Below are 11004 nucleotides of genomic sequence, written 5' to 3'. Positions count from 1 at the left end.
AGATAAGATTCAATTTAGTATTTTCGATATTGAGCTTTAATAAATTAACTACCCAAGTTTTTATACATTTTTAAAAACAATTAATTTACGAAAGCCTAAGATCCACATAGAGGTTCCATAGCCACATCTGTTGATCAGCTAGCAGTTATGGAGTCTATTGGTAGGTAACGGGTACCAATTGCATTACAAGTGCAACTCTTAGATCTTTATGGGACCTAGAGATATATGTAGTCCAACAAACCACTATTATCTACCAGCATGTTTGTCCCATCCTTGCTTCGAACTCAGGTCTCACCGTGAATACGATTAAGTCGTCCAATTTGGAAACAGTGGAAATTCACGCTAGTCTCACTAGATCGAAAAATCCACCTCGTGGCTATAATTCAGCCTAGTCTCACTAGCTCAGAAAAATAACGAGGAGTGTTTGCAAGCTCATTGGATGGCATGACTTAAATTTGATGGGTATTTTGAAAAAGTTTGTGTTAACGAATAATGCATGCACACAATATTCGTTACACTATTTGTTAAAAATCATTTTAACCAATTATATATGTCGATCGTGTATTATGTGTACAGTTTGTTATTTTATTTCTAGTATATAAAATAACAAATACATAAACGTGTATCGTTTTAAAACAGTTTTAAAAAATGTCGCCCATATATATTATTTGAGTTTCAAAGAACATTCAACTTTAAACTCGTTAGAGTTTAACTTTTTTAAAATCATCAATTTTAATATTTGAAACTCGTTACCGATTTTATTTGATGTTTTCATCAAAAACATTTAGCATATATTATAATCAACAATTAAATATAAATGCGTAAAATAAAACACAACCATGCATACATACACATACATAGCCTAGCCCAAAAATCCTATGCTTGATCCCATGAGCCGACATGCGATCAAGAGGTCAAACTAAGGACAATCAAAGCTCCCACTTGATTCAAGAACCAAGTGAAAACGTGTCGAACACCATCGTTGTTAACTTGATCCAATCGCCATCTACTAAGCCAACTCCGTGTTGAATCTTTATCTTCAATCTTCATCTTGTTACATTTATTTAAAATTGAAAAATACAATTAATCTAATACTTTTATAATTTGAAATAAACCTAAATACAATACTATAAAATAGAAAATAAATAAAATACAACTCTGGCTTCTTTGGCCTCCAAATAAATCAAAAACAACATGGCATAAAATTGCCATAACCAACAATCACAACAATCATACATTGGTCGGGGCATTATGGGCTATGTATGCAATCACAATTTAGTAACAACATTATTAAACATATATATGGCTTGTCCATGGTTACAATGCATGTGTATAACCATGGAACAAATTAAATATTAAATAACCAAGAATTATCCAAGCCATAACTATTAAATTCAAAATTTAAAGAGTGAATTTCTTCAGATCTTATTTGTGCGTCATGAGGTAATCAACAAAGTTGACTTTCAAAACCATAATGTTTTGACTTTTACCAATACACCACAAAGCTAGATCTAAGAAAACCACGCGACAATTAAGACGGTGTAAAAGCGGCTCATGATACCACTGATGGATAATCGTGTGTACTTTTAACAATTGAGATTAACGCAGCGGATAATTAAAATAATAATGTTTTATTATTTTTATAAACAAAATTTACAAGATTAAATAACCACATATTTAATAAAACATTCACACGATTAAACCGTCCCATTGATCCAGTTACACCACTAATAATTGTCATGAATATAAAAGCACAAAGTGAGTAAAACGATATACCTTTCTGAATTGACGTCCACGAGAAGGTTGAAACGAACACTTTGTTGGAGAGAAACATATGACCAAAAGTATGATCATCTCTTTGGATAGTCCACTACACTTTCGAACAACGCCAATGGATGCTAGTCCATACCCAAGTAACTTATTAATATAATCAAATTATATTAATAATCAATAAAATAAATATTACTCCGTATACAGAATTGTCGAATGAGAAAAAAAAACGAATTGTATGGTTTCTTTTTATTCGTCGGTAACCAAAAGTGATATACGTGTTTTTGTTTCTAACGAAATCTTGAATGTTCAGCTCAAAGACAATAGCCAATATAATATATATATAGAGATATTATGTTAACTGACTTTTGTAAAGATACAGTGTATATATTTCAATTTCTTTGTCAACAAGACAAATAATAGTTAATATAATTCTTCTTATCACCCTTTTTAAAACAAACAATATACGGAGTAGAAATTATAAGTAAACCGAAAATCTATGGAGATCCATTCTATTTTGGTTTATACGTATTTAGCAATCAAACATCTTGCAAATTATTAAATTATATTAATTATTAATTAACAATTAATTTAATAATAATAATAATTTATTTTGGTACTTGAGTAAATATATATACATCATATATATATTTCTTTTGACGTCTAGGTGTATATATGTATGACCCCAAAGGCTCAAATAAATTTAGCCATATAGTTATATGTTGTGATTTGCACATAAATCCTACAGATATGTCCAAACACCTAATGATAAACATTTCGTACTTAATTTACTGAAACAAAAAAAAAGTATATTAGCCGGCTAGCCCACGCAATTTAGTTCTTGTAATAATTATAATTAATATGTAAGTAATAAGTATAATCACTTAATATCTATTTAACATACAAAAAAATTAAAACTACCCTTTGATTAACACAGTTAACAAAATGGCTCAATATCAAGAAGTATGTGTTGTAATGGTCCCTTTTTTGGCACAAGGGCATCTCAACCAACTCCTCCACCTCTCCCGCCTCATCTCCGCCTACAAACTCCCCGTCCACTTCATCGGTGCCACCACCCACATCCGCCAAGCCAAGCTTCGCGTCCACGGATGGGACCCACTTGTTGTCTCCAACATCCATTTTCATGACTTTCCGATCCCACCGTTCGCTAGCCTTTCACCTGACCCACATGCCATCACTCGTTTCCCTAACCATCTCTTGCCATCGTTCAAACCCGTTATGCACCTTCGCGAACCTTTCTTGAAACTTATATCCGATCTAGCGTCTACCACGAAACGAATTGTTATCATTCATGATTACTTGATGAGTTCTGTAGTTCAAGACTATTCTAATTTCCCTAACTTTGAGGTTTACATGTTTCAAGGCTGTTCTGCTTTTACAGCCTTTTGGTACCATTGGGAGGAAACACAAGCATTGAAACTAGACGATGAAACCGAATCGTTGAGGGCAAAACTCCCTTCACAAGAAGGGTGTTTTACTAGCGAGTTTTGGGATTTGTTGCATTCTGAAGACTCATCATTCAAGAAGATCATCAATTCAGGAACGCTTTATGACACGAGCAGATTGTTTGAAGAAAAGTACTTAGAATTACTTAAGAATGAAGAAGTTAGTTCTGGTGCAACCCAGAATTGGGCTATTGGTCCATTTAATCCGGTTACCATAACGGATCGTAAGAATGCTAGTACCGAATCGATCAAGCTACTGAATTGGCTTGATGAACAAGAACCAAATTCAGTGATTTATGTCTCGTTTGGTACCACGGTGTCGTTGGCTGACGAAGAAGCGAAGGAGATCGCGATTGGGTTGGAAGAAAGCGGTGTGAAGTTCATATGGGTAGTGAGGGAAGCCGATAAAGGTGACATCTTTGACGGAGAAAGTAATCGGAAAGTTGAGTTGCCGGAAGGGTATGAAGAGAGGGTTGAAAAGATTGGTGTAGGGATGGTAGTAAGGGGATGGGCCCCACAACTTGAGATATTGGGCCACCCATCAACGGGAGGGTTCATAAGTCATTGTGGGTGGAATTCGTGCACCTAGGGGATCAGTATGGGGGTTCCAATAGCTGCGTGGCCAATGCATTATGATCAACTGAGGAACGCTTTGCTGATAACTAATGTGCTAGGAACAGCTATATACGCAAGAGAATGGGAGAAACGAGACAAGAAGGTGGCTGCTTCGATGGTTTCAGACGTTGTTAGACGGTTGATGGTGTCAGAAGAAGGGTGTCTAGTGCGAAAGAAGGCCGCCGAGCTTGGTGTAGCGGTAAGGAGGTCTGTGGAAGAAGGGGGCGTTATGTGGAATGAATTGGAAGACTTTGTTTGTCAAATCACCAGAGATTAAGTAACAGAGTTTACTGGATTTGTTATGTTTTGGTTACTGATACTATTGACATTTTATGTTAGTTATTATCAATGTTACATGAATAAAGTCATAATATAAAGTCATAATATGTCTTATGAATTTTACAGTAATATCGTATAAATGTAGCGTTATTCATTTACATCAAAATTATAATTAAATTACCATATATTATAAAAAAATTGTCATTTTAATTAGGGGTGGTCAGTATTTGGTTTGAAACCGTTTAACTCGAAAACCAAACCGAAACCAAACCGGAAAAAAACCAAACCGAATTTGAAAAATGGTTTTCGGATCGAGTAAAACCGAAACCGGTTTTCGGTTCGGTTTTCGGTTTTGAAAATCTTTAATTCGGTTAAACCGAAAACCGAATTCAAAACCGAATTCAAATAAATAATATAATATAATAATATTTAATACACATATATGTTGAGTAATAATTAATTAATATATCATCCCGTAAATTATTTTAGAAATTTTTTGCTCTCCCGCCTAAGTATCAATTGGGTGTCACCCGCTAACTCATTTTGGATATTTTAATCTTTAAAAAAAGTAAATAAAAGGGCTCTTACAGATTTGTTTTCCTTTTAGTCTTTCAACCAAAAAAATCCTAACTCATCCCTCTCTCATCTCTGGATCGATTGAATTTCAAATTAATAAGGTTAGTTCTCACTTAATGATTGTCGTAAACATTATAGTTATTAAAGGAGTTTATATGTCTTGTAGCTTTTATTCATTTCTTAATTCTCACCTTAAATTATATTTGTCGCCGCTTACATCTGATATTCATTTACACAGTATATGTTTTACTAGTTTGGTAGACTAATATAACTATTCTTATACATGTGTTTGGTAATCCAATCCTCATATTATTTGTACTCTGTATTTGGTAAAGTGCATATTATTTAAACACCGTATTTGGTAAAGTGAGTGTTAGATTACATAATAGGATTGTTTTGTTAACATAAATCTTCGATAATGTAAGTATTATTGTATACTATTAACTAGTTTGCTAAGAATTCAGTTTTTTTTATGATTTTCGGTTTAACCGAAACCGAACCGAATTTGAATTCGGTTTTCGGTTTCGATTTCGGTTCGGTTTCACTTTTGAATTCGGTTTTGGTAAAAAAAATTAAAAAACCGAATACACCGAACCGAACAAACCGAAAACCGAACCGATGAACACCCATAATTTTAATATAAAAGGATTGGTGATTACTTAGAAAAAGCGTCATAGACACTTGTCACAGTGTAAAAAATGTAGAATTTTATATAACATGTAGTCATATCTCTGTGGGATCACATATTAAAAAATGTTACATCATTTTTTGTCGCCATATCTTGTCTCTTTTTGGGTCTTGATCTGCCTTATGTAAAATATACGAGTACTGATTACTAGTATAATTAATAGGTGAGAAGAATATTCAAATTTAAATGGAATTTATTAAAGAGAAATTAATGTATCACATTAAGAAAGCAAACAAACAACTTTTGAAGATATTTAAAAATGATCAAGTTAAACTGGCCTACAAATTGTAGGCTACAATCTAAGTATTAAGTTCCGATAGACACAAAATTGCTTACATATGTATACAATTTAACTAATAGACACAAAAATACTTACTAATGTATAGTGTTTCAATAGACACAATCGAAGTAATAAGTGTTGTTTAAGAGATTAACACAGCTATTTTGATAATTGTATAGATCAGTTTTTGTTTAAACTTGAATTGATACATTTGACTATGGCTAAGTGTTGTATATATGAACACATTTTGCTAACAGCTATTTCTATAAAGGGTTTGGATCCAATATCACTTTGGAACCCCCTTTTACATTTAAGGAAAGATGTTGTCTTGTGACTGCTTTTATACCCGTTGAATTCTGCAGCTTATATTGTCTTGTGATCTACCATAAAGGGAAATGATGAAGAGTCTCTTTCTTTTGATCCCAAAGGTCAACTTACCATAACAGGAAGTTGACTATTGTTGACTGTATTCTAACACTCCCCCTCAAGTTGAACAGTGGGGTTTCCAATGTTTAACATGTCGAGAACTTCGCTGAAGAATCTTTCGTTGACAGATTTGGTGAGAATATCGGCTAGCTGATCTTCTGATCTGATTGATGGAAGAGAGATAATTTCAGTATCTAACTTTTCACTAATAAAATGTATGTCGATTTCAACATGCTTTGTCCTGTCGTGTTGAACTACATATTATCTCTTTGGAGGCATACTCTTTACACGATGTATTTCTTAATGAGTGGTGATGTGTATGATATTCATGGCCCTTATTCATTTTGGGTGCATTTGGGATCATTTTGGGTACACCTTGAGTATATTTGAGTAGGTTTGTGTTAGATTGTGATTGATTTGGAGATTTGATGTGATTGATTAGTTTGATGAGTTTATGGCTATCCCGTGAATCCTACATATTTGGTCGAGGTCAAGGAGGTCTAAGTTGAGTTTGTGAAGATTTGATACTTTGTGATTGATGTTTGATGACCTTCTCGAGCATGAAGTTGACTTTGGCCAGGGGAATGATTGGTTCGGGTAGACTTAGGCTTGAAATGTGATTGTTTTAGTGTTTGAGGATGGAAGATTTGAAGGTGTGCTAGTGAAGAGATTATTTGGAGCTTGCATTGAGCTTGTGTTAGAAGAAGAATATGATGTTTGTGCTTGGTCCTAAGCAAGTGCAAGTTTTTGGAGAACACTTTAGCCATCAAGTGCATGTTCATGGAAGGTATCAATTTGTGCTCAAACTTTTTGCGCTTTGGCATTGATCACTTATTTGTTCTCTATCTCCAAAGCTTGTTTTGTCAATTTTTTTGCTTGAGGACAAGCAAAGATTCAAATGTAGGGGGTTTGATATCGCTTCATTTATACATGTTTTATCTCGCGATATCTCCCTCACTTTGTTCGGTTTTTTGACAATCTTGGAGCCTTTTTTGTGTGCTATTGAGCTAAATGGCAATTTGGGGGCTAAGGACTTGATTTGGTCTAAAATTGACCAAATCTTGATCAAAAGTTGCTAAGGAAATGACAAGTGCAGAATTCAGCATCAATAGCGCCGCTCCTCAACTAAGAGCGCCGCTCCAGTGGAGCAAAAGCGCCGCACCTACCTCGAAAGCGACGTTCTTATGCACGTTTTGGCTCCATTTTACACTAGTGGCCAAAGGCGGCGCTCCTAAAGCAAAAGCGCCGCCCCTGAATGAAGCCAAAAGCGGCGTTCCTGATCAAAAGCGCTGCTCCTCACTTAAGCCAAAAGCGCCGCTCCTGAGTCAAAAGCGGCGCTCCTGTCGCTGTTTCAGCCCAGATTTTCAGCACTATAAAAAGAACAAAATTAGGTTATTTTTAGTGTGTGTCTTTAGAGAGCAGCTATTCTAACTCCGAATTTCACCTACAAAACCCTAATTTCATCATCCATTGGTGCTTGAAGGTGGATTCAAGGAAGCTAGCTCAAGCTTCATCATAGATTGACTCTAGATCTTCATCTTTTGTATTTTGGGTTGTAATCTTTACTTTTCTTTACATATTTTGAATTTATTGTTTGTAATAACTTTAAGATGATGATTGTTTATGTTTCTATGCTTACTATTAGTTTAATCTTAGCCATGATTGGCTAAATCTCTTGTGTTTGCTTATCTATTTATCTCTAATGCAAGTGGTTGCCCAAAAATCAATTGAATAATGTGGTTTGAATGAATTACATGATCTTGTGTTATTGTGTTAGCTAAATAACCATTGCTATGAGTTTGTTTTAGGCTTTACTTTGATTACATATGTTGAGTAGCTCTCTTAGTGATTTGAGAAGTGAATCAATGTGTGCTTCAACACCTTGATTGATATAGACAACTAGCTTAAGAATTTCAAGTGATGGTGTTCTTGATCTAGGTTGGTTTTCAATTGACCTTTAGTCAACATAGTAGTGCCGATTATCTTAAGTGATTTCGATAGTTGGAGGGTTTTAAGTGATTTCAACCCAAACATATTCTCAATAACCTATCATGCTTAACTTGATCTTAGAAGACAATGCTTATGTGAATTCGCGGAGTGTTATTTGATTTAAGGTTTAGTAGTAATGCTAAACATTTAATAGTTCAACAATGTCACGACCCGGAAAATTTCGACTTATTTTTAACTCAAATCTCTAATTGATTTCATAATTCTGACATGATAAGCAAAATCTGTTATCCTAAGTCTCAAAAATTTTGAACTGTTTTCATATACGCAATTACCCTTCGACCATTTCTGACGATTCACGAACAATAGATATGTATATATAAATAATTAGATATAAATATAAATAATTATATATAATAATACATTAATAAAATATTAATTATTGGAATTAAGCATATAAAATAATAAACGATATAATAAAGTTTATTATTAAAATGAATATATATATATATATATATATATATATATATATATATATATATATATATAGTATATTGAATATAAATGATTTCGAGCTTAATTAGTAAACATCAGAAATACTCGGTTGTCATTTCGCTAATATTCATATAAATCTAATACGAATTTATGAAGATTTAAAATGAAAGTTGGATTGTAAATTGATTACGAAGATTTTAGGTTTGATAGAAATATTTTTGTCTTTGTAGTCTAAATTTTAATACTCCGTACATATCACTTGGAACTTAAAACAAATAATTAACGAACCTTTTTGATCAGGTTTCAAACAGTTAATGATTGAAATAACTAAATATATTTAAGCTAAAAAATTTGAGATTTTTAGGAACACTTTTATATGTTAACTATTTAGCAGTGGAAACGATATACTACTCCGTGATTTGATAATAGGACAAGAGTCCGGCTGCTTTACTGTTTTAAGTTTCATTTCATATTCTCTGCACAAGGATATTGATTGAATATTAATATTCATCTTATTATATATCGTACCCTACCATGTTATCAATTTCAAACTACCACTAGTATCACCTTTGTGTTTATTAATTAACTAATCAACAACCTAACAACTTATATATATACATATCACGATACATGCACTCATAGAAAAAGAATCATCAACACCTTTTATCCTTCCTCAAACTATTGCTAACTACCGTCTCTATTAATCAAAGACCACTCAGTTAACTACCACAACTATTGTGATTAGTTGCAACCTCAAAATGGAACCATCATCCTTGTTTCTACTTATGATTTGTTCGATATACGCAAAACCTCATCACCTTGGAACCACCACAACCAACCCACCTTCAACCATCATCTTGCTGCTACCGTGGGAATGTTTCTGGGTTTTTAATCGAGCAAGAACAAGTGAAACCCACTTGTGTTTATACTATTATTGCTCGTGTTTGAATGATCGACCACCACAATAATCAGCTCGTTAACTGCAGCTGCAAACCGAACCCCACCTCCTTGATCACCACGACGACACCATAAACCTTTACCACCATCAATCACCATAATCCGCCACATGTCCTTCTCTCCCTCTCACTTCCTCTCTCTCTTGGTTACTTGTCGTGAACACAAATGATACACATAACCATCACAAAACCACGATCACCACCTTCCACCATCTCTTTGAACAAGCACCACTATCGCCAAACACCATCACTTCGATCACCTTTTTAACCAATCATCGACCACCAAAACTGTTTTCTGTTTAGATACAACAAAACTGAAACCCACTTGGGTTTCCTGATGTTCGAATGTACAACACCATCACCTTCATCTCTGGTTCAACCTTCATTAAAACACCACTCGATCGTCACCTATTTCTACTTCAACCGTCGTATTAACAGTAGCTATTTCTCGAGTATTCTGCAGATGCACCATAAAACTATAACTGTTGCTACTACTGGTTTGTTTCTGTTTCTCTTCAACCCACAGACCACCACCATCATCATGAATACTACTGCTCCTGCTACACACGATCGTTACTGCTGTGTTGTAGTTGTAAACGTCACCCATAACCACCACCGTACATCACTGCCACGCTGCTATGCTTTTGATTTTCTATTTAAAACTCGAAACCCATTTAAGATGATGATGATGAATAGTATGTGAGGAATGAAATAAGGGATAAAAGGAATTAAAATCCTTATTATGATAGGAAATAAGAAACAGAGTAACGGTTAGGCATATGTGGGATTAGCGAGAGGTCGCGGGTTCAAGCCCGGACAGTGGCGTTTTTTTTTTAAAAGCTTGTTTCTTTGAAGGTAGTTACTTATTATTATTATTATTATTATTATTATTATTATTATTATTATTATTATTATTATTATTATTATTATTATTATTATTATTATTATTATTATAAAAATAATGCAATTTATTATAATTATTATCATTAATATTAGTATTATTATCATATTAATAATTATTATTATCATTATTATTATTATTATTAACATAAGTATTATTATTAATATTATCATTATTATTATTAATATGATTATCATTATTAGTATTATTATTATATTATTATTATTATTATTATTATTATTATTATTATTATTATTAAAATTATTATCATTATTATCATTAGTAGTAAAATTATTATTATAGTTACTATTATTATCAGTATTATTATCATTATTATTGTTTATATTATTTTTATAAAAAATTATTACTAGTATTATCATTAATATTATTATTATTATTATCATTTTTAAAATGATTATTATTATTATATTTATAATTACTGATATTATTATTATTATAAAAATATTACAACTTTTCATTTATTATTATCGGTATTATTTTACCAAATAAATATTAGTTACATAAAAATATATCTAATACATATAACCTAACCCTATTATTATTTTTATAATAAGTATTAATTAATTATTTAAGATATATAAAAT

General features: G+C 32.6%; 1 pseudogene; it reads left to right on the top strand.

Annotated features, from left to right (window-relative positions):
- Positions 1–2715: 2715 nt before the first annotated feature.
- Positions 2716–4128, top strand: LOC139841778 (zeatin O-xylosyltransferase-like; annotated as a pseudogene).
- Positions 4129–11004: the final 6876 nt, after the last annotated feature.

This window comes from Rutidosis leptorrhynchoides, chromosome 1 (assembly GCF_046630445.1).
Source record: "Rutidosis leptorrhynchoides isolate AG116_Rl617_1_P2 chromosome 1, CSIRO_AGI_Rlap_v1, whole genome shotgun sequence".
In the NCBI taxonomy this organism is placed as follows: domain Eukaryota; kingdom Viridiplantae; phylum Streptophyta; class Magnoliopsida; order Asterales; family Asteraceae; genus Rutidosis; species Rutidosis leptorrhynchoides.
The sequence above is the reverse complement of the archived record's forward strand: the minus strand, read 5'-3'. Positions and strand labels throughout refer to the sequence as shown.